Raw genomic sequence first — 12,782 nt, forward strand, 5'->3', positions numbered from 1 at the left:
AGCAAATGCATATATTTCCATTTCTTGCAAATAGAGGAAAAGAAAATGTAACATTTTTGCCTTGTTTTTCCTCGCAACATTTTCAGCCCCCAAATAAAGTATTCTGACTCTTCTCCAGCAGCTTATCCCACCACTCCCGGGTCCCTAACCCACACTCCGGCCCAGCCTCTGTCTAGGTCAAACTGGAAGGTCCCAGATGGACTGAACGCACTGGTCTCGTGCACTTGGCCCCCTTACCACACACCACCCCGTCCTTCCCCACTCCCTCCAGCCTTTTCATCTTCCAGATGCACCAAGGAGGAGTCATGCAATTTCAAAATTCTCCACACATCCACCTTCAGCTTTTGCACCTTCCACCCACATCCTTTGTTTGGGACCTTGCAGCTCCAAGTACCAAGATTCCTTTTCTATGCTTTATTCTGAAAGTGTGAAGATTGTTCCTTTCTACTGACCATAATTCACCCATTTCTCATGCTGTGGAAATAGAGAATTTTAGAACTAGAAGGAACCTCAAGTCTAACCCTCTCCTTTTACAGATCTAAAAACTACAGGAACTTGGAAAATGTCTCAGTTTTAAAATTCTGTATGTAAAATAAGACATACAAAAGTAGGACCCAAATGACAAATTTCACTCAAGATTCAACTAAGAAAGCCTGATTCAAGACTCAGCCCCTCCAGGTGGCCCTTCTCAACTGAATGAGGACCTAGTCATTTACAACAGTGTCTGACACAAGGCAGACATTAAAACATTTGATAGAAAGGAGGAAAGCTAATATCTGTCGTACATTTTTTCATTTTTACCTTTCCTCTTACCCGAAACTTCAACCCACTCACCTATCATCACAAAAATATACACACAACACTCTTTTGAAAACAGGATAACTGTGTACTATATTCTCTTGGAATTGCAAGTCCTCAAAGAAAATAATTTTATTTCATATATGTTGTTTTTAAATAACATGAAATAAAGACTTTTTAATGTTAAACTGCCATTTTAACAGGAAAATATCTGCATTGGCCTGCAGACTGAAGGGTTCCAGGTTCAATTCCGGTCAAGGACATGTACCTTGGTTGCAGGCACATCCCCAGTAGGAGGCAGCTGGTAGATGTTTCTCTCCCATCGATGTTTCTAACTCACTATCCCTCTCCCTTCCTGTCTGTAAAAAATCAATAAAGTATTTTTTTTAAATGATGTTAGTTCTTATATAATTATTCTAATAAAGATTGCAATAGGAATTTGAGAACTCAAATTTACTCTAATATATGAATGGAATAATAAAGATTTGTGAAGAGTCAAATTAATTTTGAAAAAGGAGAAGGACTCATACTATTACCAGATACAAAATATTAACAAAGCCATGGTGATTATATAATATTCATGCAGGAACAAGTGACTAAAGTAAAAACTAGAATAAAGGGCATAAAAGCATTTATGTATACATGAGAACTTGGTATATTACAGAGGCATTTATGTGTACATGAGAACTTGGTATATTAGAGAAATTGGTATATTACCATAAACTAGTGGAGAAAAATATTAATATTGGGAAAAGCAAAAATAGCTGACTCTATACCTCACAGCATATAAAAAGTTAAAAAAATAAAACTACAAAGTTAACAAAAGAAAATGCAGAATATCTTACATAATTCTGTATCTAGGAAAGCATTTCTTAAAAAGGCCAATAGCACAAATCACAAGTTGAACATTCGATGGATTCAACCATATTGTAAAGAAGGGTTTCCCTTCAACAAGGACACTTTAGACAAAATTAACAAATTATGGGCACTGAGAGAAGACAGATTAATATCTATAATATAAAAGGAGCTCCTATGGAAGTCAGAAAGCACTATCAAATGGGCAAAAAATAAGAACAGGCAATATACAGAAGGAGAAACATGAATGACTACCAAGCATATCACAGAAACACAAATTAAAGTAACTAGGAGATTCTACACCCACCAGATCTGCCAAAATTAAAGTGTAAAATAATACCAAGGACACAAAGGAACTGGAACCTTCTGCATTGTTACCGGGAATAGACTGGTACAGCCAGCAGAATTTAGTGAAATATGTATGCATGTTCCTATGATTCTCAAGCTTCCTACTAGGCAGGTACCCAATAAACATGCTCATAGTCACTTGAATATACAAGAATGTTCGCTTTTTATGTACATCAGTAATAAGTTGTATAAATAAAATGTAGATTATTCATACAATAAACAATATACATGCATCAGTTAGAAGTAATGACTTAAGAGGTACTTACGACAAACTGAAAACATACTGTTGAGTTAGACAAGTTTAAAAAATAATAGCCTTAGCCGGTTTTTCTCAGTGGTTAGTGTCGGCCCGTGGACCAAAGGGTCGTGGATTCTATTCCTGGTCAAGGGCATGAACCTGAGTTGAAGGTTCCCCAACCCTGGTAGGGGCTGTGGGGGAGGCAACCAATCAATGTTTCTCTCTCCCCCTCTTCCTTCCCTTCCACACTCTCTCTAGAAATCAATAGGAAAAATATCCTTGGGTAAGAACTTAAGTTAATTTTATAAGTGATTAAGATCTGCAGAATAATACCAATTATGTAAATTTAAAACACATGCTAGGCAAACAAAACCCATACATCAAGCATCTCAAACTCGCGGCCAGCAGGCTGCTTGCCATACATATTCAGGGAATTGATGCTAACAGAAACAAGAAGCAAGAGAGAAAGGAAAACAATTATAAAAGTTTTACGAAACATTCTTTACTTTGTTGAATTGTACACTTGAAACCTGTATGGTTTTGTGAACCAATGTCACCCCAATAAGTTCAATTAAAAAAAAAAACACATTTTTTAAGAGATGGCCTTGTTTGGACTGAAGAATTTGCCATGATTCAATAATTATGGTAACAACTTTAATTACAAATATATTTACAATAGCTAACAATTACATGATACTACGTGCCATGAGCTATTTTAAGTGTTTTATACAGATATATATATACTAGAGGCCTGGTGCACAAAATTTGTGCACTCGGGGCCGGGGGAGGGGGAGGCCTACACCCTCTCACAGTCCTGGAGCTCTCGGGGAATGTCTGACTGGTGGCTTAGGCCTGCACCTCGTAGTTGGACATCCTTAGCGCTGCTGTGGAGGGAAGGCGGGAGAGGCTCCTGCCACTGCTGCTGCACTCGCCAGCTGTGAGCCTGGCTTCTGGCTAAGCGGCACTCCCACTGTGGTAGTGCGCTATGAGGGGGCAGCTCCTGCATTGAGCGTCTGCCCCCTGGTGGTCAGTGTGCATCATAGCAACCAGTTGCTCCATCTTTCAGTCAATTTGCATATTACCCTTTTATTATATAGGATATTTATATTAGATACACTGGGCCTGGCTGCCGGGATCAGGCTGAAACTGGCTCTCTGACATCCCCCGAGTGGTCCTGGAGCGCGGTTCTCGGGTGACACATCCCGGAATCGGCCTCCCTCCTCTCTGGTTCCAGGTGCGTCACCCAACCTCAGCTGCCAAGTTACCGCAGCTCAGCACCTCTTGCGTTGAGCATCTGCTCCCTGGTGGTCAGTGCACATCATAGCTACTGGTCGGATGGTCAGACGGTCACTAAGGCTTTTATATATATAGATACCTTAAGCCATTTAATCCTCTTTATCATTCCATGCAGTAGGTACTATAACATCCATTTCACAAATGAGGCAAACGTGGCATAGAGAGACTCAATATGTTTCCCCAGGTCTCACAGCTAGTAGATAATGCAGCTGGGATTCAAGTCCATGAGAGCTGGCTCCCGGGTCCATGCTCTTAGCCACTGCACTGCCTTGCTAGAGGTGAGTCACCCACGCTCTTCAACTGAGCTCCAAAAAAGTCACCACAACTCTTTACAGACCACCATGGCTGATAGCTTAGTTGAAACTGCGGGGGGACAATTACTTTATCATATCAAACAAAGTCCCATACAGCATGCCAATTCTCAAATACTTAGTAAGTTCATTAAGGCTAAAATACATTTACTTAAATGTTTTCTTCATCAATGATCTATAATTACAAGGGCAAAGTTTGATGGGCAGTATATCTACAGATGTTAAAAATAAAATGCAGGTCACACTCATAACACTTAATGTTTATCCATGAGTCATTTATCTATGCCTTACTGTCTTCCCCTAGACCAGTGGTTCTCAACCTTCCTGATGCAGCGGAATACAGTTCCTCATGTTGTGGTGACTCCCGACCATAAAATTATTTTTGTTGCTACTTCATAACTATAATTTTGCTACTGTTATGAGTTGAAATGTAAATATCTGATATGCAGGATGTATTTTCATTGTTACAAATTGAACATAATTAAAGCATAGTGATTAATCACAAAAACAATATATAATTAAATATGTGTTTTTCGATGATCTTAGGCAACCCCTGTGAAAGGGTCGTTCGACCCCCAAAGGGGTCACGACCCACAAGTTGAGAACCGCTGCCCTAGACCGTGACTTCCTCAGGCCAGGGACTCTGTCTAGCCACAATGTACCCTATGGAACGTAATATAGGGGCTCACCTTGCAAATGCTATGAACATAATAAATACTGAGAGAGCAATAAATCTCCCAACCTCAATTTTAACCACTGGTTAAACTACTGTTTCCTCCCTTGAAACCTAATTTTAAGAACACCAACAATGACTCATTGGTTTCTCCTCCCCTTTTCTAAGAGACAGAAGACTTTGGAAATGATACCACCCACACTTAATTATAAGTAAACACAAAATGTCCAAGAGGCAACCAACACACCTTATTCAGAGATCCGAGTATTACTTGAGTATATATTACGTGCCAGGCAATTGAACTATAACAATGAACGAAACAGACAAAGATCCCTGCCATCATGGAAGTGGCATTCTGGTGAAGCAAAGAGATAAAAATAAATCAGTAAAATATAAAGTATTTTAGATAATATAAGATGATATAAAGAAGGGATAATATATATAAGCAATATAAAGCAGAGAGAGAGAAAGGTGGGAGGGCTTTCCAGTTTTAGATAGGTGGCCAGGGAAGGCCTCGTGAAATGGTGACAGTTGATTTAAAGACCAGAATGAACCAAAGGTGTGAGCCACGCTGGCATCTGGGGGACAGTATTCTCAGAAACTCAACAGGTGCCAAGACCCTGGGGTGTCTAAGCAAGGAAGACAGCATGGCCAGGGTGGACGTGAGCAAGGCATAGAGCACTCGAGCTGAGGTCAAAGAGGTAACAGACTAGAAAGATGAGCGCCTGAATGAGAAATTACAGACAACTGCTAGGCAAGCCAGAGTACCTGGTATCTCCTGGGACTGATTCAGACACTCAGAATGATGAGCCAGTTAGAACAATGGGGTCCAATAAGCTTTTCCCTCAGGGCCATATTCAGGTATTACATTGTCATTTGCATACAATTTACATATGTCTACATAGCATGTATCATCTCTATTGGATCATTTTCACAGTAAAATTGTATTACTACGGCCCTGAAGATGGGCAATTCATGATTTATTCCAGTCTCTATTTCTTCCCACATCTCAATGTGACCAGCCCAGAAGATATTTCATGCCAGCAATGAATCACAGAACAAAAGAAGACTGCATGTCAAGGAATTCTATAAATGATCGCTCCTTAATGTGGTGGGAAAGGGGCTCTTGTTTTATGTTTAAACTTCTGTCACCTACCAGGGGGTCAAACCAGCCATGGGGATGAGATGCCCCAGTGCAATTCTAAGACAGAACATTTCAAGAAGCAAATTTGATTTTCTTACAATCAATAACTAATCTCTGACAGAGGCGCCCCTATGTGCTCAGAGATCATTATCTCCTTCCCAAATGCTCAGGCACAAAAGCAGGAAGCTCAAAGAACTCTCCCTACTTGTGTTTCGAAAAAGCTTCACATTGAAAAACTAGATCACATCATTGTCAATGTGCCTCGGCTGCACGCAGAATCCTCCAGGATCTGGGGAATAAAGCCCACTAATTACTTATTCCCAGCCTGGCATTACTGATGAGGTTAAGACGGAAATGCAAGATTTGCTAAAAACTCAGAGGATCTGGGTAAATGATACGTGGGGGGTTGATAGCCACAGGAAGCTGCAGAAACCTTATAAGCCTACGTGTTGATTAGGAAATTTTCCTGAAAATACTTTATGTGACCAGAACGTTTGAAGTGATAGATATTTGCCTTCCTCTTCTCTGCTGCACATTTTATATGTATGTCACACACACACACACACACACACACACACACACACACACACTAGTACTCCTACGACCCTCCCTAATTCTCCCTAGGGCACTTACCAAAGCAGAAATAAACTGTAGGTTCACAGGCTTATGCTAGCACTAAGCTAGGCTTATACTTAAAGCTCAAAGGAATTTAGAGTGTGTGTGTCTTGGATTTTTCAGAATCCAGACACAGGACTTGACAAGTATACAGAGCCAACCGATTTTTTTTAATTTTTTGCTTACAACTAATTTCTGGATCACAAAGGGAAAAAACCTCACTCTCAGATCTCTCAATTCTTACCAAAGAACTTAAGACAGGAAATCAATAGAAGTGCAAGTGGTTTAAGAATTCGGTCCCCTAAAGACAAAACAAAAAAACAAGTAACAGCACAGCCAACGTGGCTCAGGGGTTGAGCGTTGACCTATAAACCAGAAGGTCAAGGTTCGGTTCCTAGTCAGGGCACATGCCTGGGTTGCAGGCTTGATCCCCAGTGTGGGGCATGCAGGAGGCAGCCAATCAATGATTCTCTCTCATCATTGATGTCTCTATCTCTCTCCCTTCCTCTCTCAAATCAATACACATATGTTTTAAAAAATAAAGAATTTGGTCCCTGTCCTTCCAACCACTGAAATTTGCAGGACCTGGACCATATCAAATGAGTATCTGGCAAAGCTGGAAGCCTGCAGAATTCCCATGGGTGCCAGTAATTTCCATGCAGAAAGGATGTGGGTGGACTCATTAGAAGCAGCCCCAAAGAGGCGTAGACCATTTTATAGGTGAGGATTTTTGCATTGCCCAATCTCAGGGTATCAGGTAGCAGAATCTGAAAGCTACAGATGTTCTCAATGTCCTCAATTTAATGAACTAATTGGATTTCCCACCACTTTTCACTCCTTCCATAACCCCCCTTGACTGCTCATGGCTTGGAGCTTCTCTCTGATTGTGCCTACACATTTCTGCTCTCACCAGCTTAGCTACAGGTCAGCAAAAGCCAACTGTATTTAGTCCCCATTCTGCTTACGCTTGCACACTTATTACTGTAACTGCATAGTTTAAACAAATTGATGAAATATAAATATGAAAAATAATAATCTTTATGAAACTAAATTGCATGACTTGAAAAATAACAAAAGTGAATTGCTAAAAATTATTGTTGAATTGCATGTGGGCATGATAAGTATAAAAAGCCAGAAACCGTTTATTTAAAAAAAAAAAAAACTAGGAGGGTTCTGTAATGAGTTTGCCCTGCTCTTTAAAGAAACCAAAACAGGAGATGAGAGGTGATACATTAGCGATATGCTTTCTATAAGAAAAGATGCAGAATTCCTACCAGCAAACCCACACTTGATGACAGGGCCTTGGAACTACATCTAAAAGTTGGTGAGTGAAGATTTTAAGTTAAAATGGCACACATGGTTAAGGTCTGTATGCATCTCACTTATGATTCCTTGATTTAGCCAACTGCTTTTGATTAAGGGACCGTATCTCCAAATCATCAGCTATGAGGACTTCTCCTGGAATCTCAGTTGTAAGGTTGTAGAACCCTGGAGAGGCCTGATGGTCAATGTGTGAGCTGCAAGAAAGCAGGTTCTATAAGCTCACTGGCTCAGCACAGGAGAAGTGGTGGTGTCTCACAGGTCAGCTCTATGTTAATACTCCGGGCACAGGGAGAAGGAGGGTCTGATCCTCCAGGACATGGAGATGCAAAGTTGACAGGTGTAATAGAAACACGACTCAAAATGCTTCCGAGTCAGTGTATTACTGTCCTGTCATCACAGAGGCCAGAGCATATGAAGTAGAAAATTAAAATCTGATTGTTCCCTGCATGAGAGGACAAGAACGATTTCTCCTCATTTCTGTCTCCAGAGACCCTACCACCTGTTGGAGACCAAATTATCCTTTAAAAAAAAAAAAGAGTTTGGTCTGATTACAATCTAATTGGATTCCTACAGCTTTAACAGACTTAATGGTGTTAACTCTAACAGATCAACCTGCCTACTAATTCCATCAAAATGAATAATGAGAGGAGGAAAAAAAAGAGGTCAAGAGGGGTGGGACAAACACAGGGCCTTTGCACAGAGCGAGGCTGAGAAAAGCCCCATGGCTCCCCCAGGTATTATCAATTCTGGATATTCTGAAGCTCTGAGAGAGAAAGAAACAGTGGCCACCAAAAGACAGGAGGAGGAATACGGAAATTCCATGTGACAGAAACGTGTGTGTCTTGCCTTACATCCTCTCAACTCACTTTTTTTTTGTTTTTGTTTTTTTTGTTGTTGACACTATTACAGATGCCCCCCATTTCTCCACCCTCTACCTCCCCCCACCCAGCACACCAGGCCTCAGTTGCACTATTTACCTCCTGCTTTCTGACCTGGAGCTGTTCTATGGAAACCAATTCAAAAAGTCAATGGGAACCCACTTTCAAGAGCAAGTACAAGACAGGTACAAGAGCAAACCTAGAAAAGCAAGAAAGAGATAACTCCCTCATGGGACAACCCTTGACCAAGGAGCCAGTGGATAAGTAATGACATCCTCTTACATGGGTGGAGAATTCTGAAGCACAATCTACATGGTACCTACAAGGGTGACGACGGGTTCTGCTCTCATTGCCCAAGGCATAACCAGGACAACGGCATACATTTTGGGTACCTTTGTCAATTTCCATTAGTTCACTCTTCCTGGGCTGGTCTCCCCACTCCACTCAACTAGAATCACATTCCTACACCCAGGCTCCACTTTCGGGGAGAACCTAAAATAACACTGTTTCACAGGATGCCAGGCAGCAACCAGAACGACATGCTTGCTTTCATCTGTCATCTGTGACATCTGCTGGTCCTCCTCTTCTTCCCCACCCAGATTTACTCTCTATAGACTGAAGGCCTAGTTGGCATACCAATCAAATTTCATTTCCTCCTCAAATCCTTCAAGAACTATACTGAGGAATAGAGATAAACTGCCAGGCAAGGCCCAATTTAGACACGGCAAATAGAACATAACTGATAAAAGACTTCATAACGGGGTATCTTCAGGACATAGGCCCAGTGTCATGGTAGTCATACGGTTAACAACTCCCATATCACTGGCAGCCATCCGTTCTGAACCAAACAAAGACGGCAGCCAAGAGAGCGGATGCGCTATCTGAGCAGACAGGGCGGATGAGGCAATGACAGGGACTCTGGGATCTGGGGCTGTGGAATTAAGATGGGCTGACAGGCAGAGCAGGGAAAGATGGTTTATCCCATGAGCAGTTGTGACAAGACCGATGAGCTTCTGTCTTATGTTTTACACTATCTATGTAAGATGCTGAAGTAGGATTCCTGTAACAACGCACCCATCACCCACTGCCGGCGAAAACAGTACCCATATATTATTTTTTGGGCTTGTGACCAAAATCAATATAAAGCAGAGAAGTGCTTTGTGAAGCACATTGTGTGGATTCCAACCGTGAGCCTCCATGATGCATGTGGACTGCCTCAACGTAAATTATTCTACAACCTAGAGGGTGAGGAATAAGATTAACATCTTACCCAAAAGAAGTGAGATCGAGGACTCAAACAAATACATGGACACCAATTCATAGCAGCACCATTCACAAGAGCCCAAAGGTAGAAACAACTCGGATGTCCATCACATGATGAACGGATATACAAACTGTCATATAGCCATAAGATGGAACATTATGCAGCCATAAAGAGGAATGAAGTCCTCATACATGTAATACTGTGGCTGAAACTCAAAAGCATTACGCTGGATGGAAGAAGTCAAACACAAGAAGTCGCATATTGTATGATTCCATTAATATGAAATATCCAAAATAGGTAAAACCAGGAACAGGAAGCAGCTCGGTGGTTGCCAGGAGCTCAGAAGGGGGAAATGAAGAGTAACTGCTTAGCCCTAGCTGGTGTGACTCAGTTGACTGGGTGTTCATACTGTGCACCCAGAGGTCACCGGTTCAATTCCTGGTCAGGGCACATGCCCAGGTTGCGGGCTCGATCCCCATTAGGGGGGCGTGCAGGAGGCAGCCGGTAGATGTTTGCTCTCACATCAATATTTCTCTCCCTCGCCCTTCCTTTCTCTCTAAAAAACAATACAAAATGTTCTTTCTTCTCTTCCTGCAAGAACAAAGAGGACAGAAGCAGAGCACACCCCGATCACTCTCAGGGTACCTTCCGCACAGAAAACAAGCAATTATTCTATCTGTCATCAGTATAATTATGATATTAACAGCGACTCCGAGTAAGCCTCTCTAAAAGTATTAATCTGCTTAAGTTGTGATATCTCTGTGAATCCCAAGAGGGAAAATATCCCATCTACTTTACAGACTAAGAAACTGAGGTACAAAAAAGCCAAATAGCTCACGGTCAAGGCCAATGGTAGAACCGTCAGAAGACTCTCAATCCTGCACTGCACCCACTAACGATGTGTCTGCCTATTATTTGATATTTGAAAGGAGGAAAAGCACTAACGACATGATGAACCCAGCTGGCTTCAAAAGCCAGCAAATCAAAGCCACTGGCTGAGGTCAGTATCGGAAGTTGCAGAAAAACTTCCTAAAAGACAGGAATTCTTATCGTTCTTATTCCAAAGTCAACCGATGCTGGTAATATTCTTTTGTATTTCAAAAATCAGATTCCAAAAGCGCCTCAAGTGTGGCCAGTCTGTACTATACATCCCACTGGGGGGAAGAATATTTATGGCTTCACAATGAGCCGAAATCCAGATGTCCTGGGGGCCTACGTCTAGGGAGAAGCGAGTCTTCCTCAAAGAGACGTGAAGGGGAGCTGAAGAGTAAATGCACCCCTTCCATCGCACTCCCCAGGCCCTGGAACCCCATTTACCTTAGCCGACCAGGGGTGGGAGAGCTGGCAAGAACCTCTGTCCGTGTCCTCCCACAGCGGGCTGAGGCAGGAGGAGGCGCTGCTGTGGGTCCTCACCACGGCCGAGTGCTTGCAGCCCATGAGGAGGCCGGGAGGTCCAGCCGGAGCCCTGCCAGTGCCGCTCGCCCAGCACAGCTCACCGGCTGTCAAGCTTCCTCCTCAAGCGAACATTCTCTCCCGTCTCCTCTCCACTCTGCCAGTGGAGCCCAGAGCATGGGGGGAATAGAACTTCAGGAATTTATGATTTGCCTCGTCACTACTAACACATGCCAGAGGTGCCACGCAGCTCTTCTCCGATTTATACAGAATTTTGGCACAGGCTGCAAATTTGGGGATCCCTTTCATTTCATGGCTGGACCTGGAGACCGCCCCCTGCCCCCTCACCCGAGCTGGCCCAGTGGAGTGGGACAGTGAGAGCATTCTCGCTTCACTGCTGAAATCTCTCTCACTTCCCAGCTGCCTCCCTCACTGGGGGAGATGCCCAGGAGTCTCAGAGTCGTGATGGATGGGCTGTCACACAGCTGGCAAGAGAACAAGATCTTTCCCAAGAGCGAAAGCTCTGCTGCAGCACAACCCCATTGGCCCTGCTTCGCCCTATACACTGAAACCATTTCCCAGCAGCTGGGGGCACAGAAGGGCCTCAGATGAGGAGCCAACCACATGGGGATGGTTTCAAGTCTCACTTCTGCATGTCCTAGCCATGTGGCCACTTAACCTTTCTGAGCCTCGGTTTCTTCATCTGTAAAACGGACATAAAGCCTATCAGATAGGATTGTTGTGGGAATTGTATGAGGTGGTAGTTCTGATCTCGGCGTGATTCTGTCCCCGCCAACCAGGATACATTTGACAAAATGAGAAGATTTGTTAGGTTGTCACATCTGGGCAGGGGTGCTACTGGCATCTAGTGGGTAGAGGCAGGGATGCTGTTGAACAACCTACAGTGCTCAGAACAGCCTCTCACAGCAAAGACTTCTCTGGTCAAAAATATCAATAATGCCGACACTTAGAAACCTTGGTATTGGGTGATACACATGGAAGAACTTATGAATCATAGTGCACCGTTTAACATATTATTAAGAAAGAGGAACATGCTTTTTGGCATTTGAACAAATTACTCCCATGGGATCAAAGTAGTTTTCTGCTGTTGTCATATTTTTTACATCAATACATGAGAATCTAGGAGCTTCAAGTGTCTATGCTAAAAGCTGTAAAGGAGAGAGTAACAAGGCCAGTGCACTGCCCATAGTAGGCAGTTTATAAATGCCTGCTGTCCGGTGCATAAGACAAAGAGCTTTTGAATCCAAAGAGGTATGCAGATCTTCCAAGTGACAGGGCTTAAGAGAGATCAAAAGGTGATTCCATTAAGATAAGCTGCCAAGTAAATGAATGAAAAATAAATATTCTAAATACAGGTTCCTGGCATCAGCAACCTTTTCTAGCTGCTGACCTGGCCACGGAAGATTCAGAGGGAAGAGATCCTGAAGTGGATGCCAACCTACTAATGGAACTCGGGGTTGCATTGAAAATGTCTCTGTATCCTCACGCCAAATGGGCTTCTTGATAACTAGGTTGTCAAGGGTAGGTTTAAAGAGGCTGAAGAGTAGATGATGAAGGGGGTGAAGTTTGCAGTACAGAATAGGATCAACAAATTTGTAGCATGGGCAAGAGCAGTTGGGGATGTGT

At 42.7% G+C, this 12,782-nt stretch overlaps 1 protein-coding gene across 1 annotated transcript in view; it reads right to left on the bottom strand.

The window, feature by feature from the left end:
* OSBPL10 (oxysterol binding protein like 10) overlaps positions 1 to 12,782 on the bottom strand; it is a 138,078-nt gene that overhangs the window by 110,075 nt on the left and 15,221 nt on the right. The gene's annotated exons all lie outside the window — the stretch shown is intronic.

The sequence above is a fragment of the Myotis davidii genome, unplaced genomic scaffold, assembly GCF_000327345.1.
Source record: "Myotis davidii unplaced genomic scaffold, ASM32734v1 scaffold395, whole genome shotgun sequence".
NCBI classification, from domain to species: Eukaryota; Metazoa; Chordata; class Mammalia; order Chiroptera; family Vespertilionidae; genus Myotis; species Myotis davidii.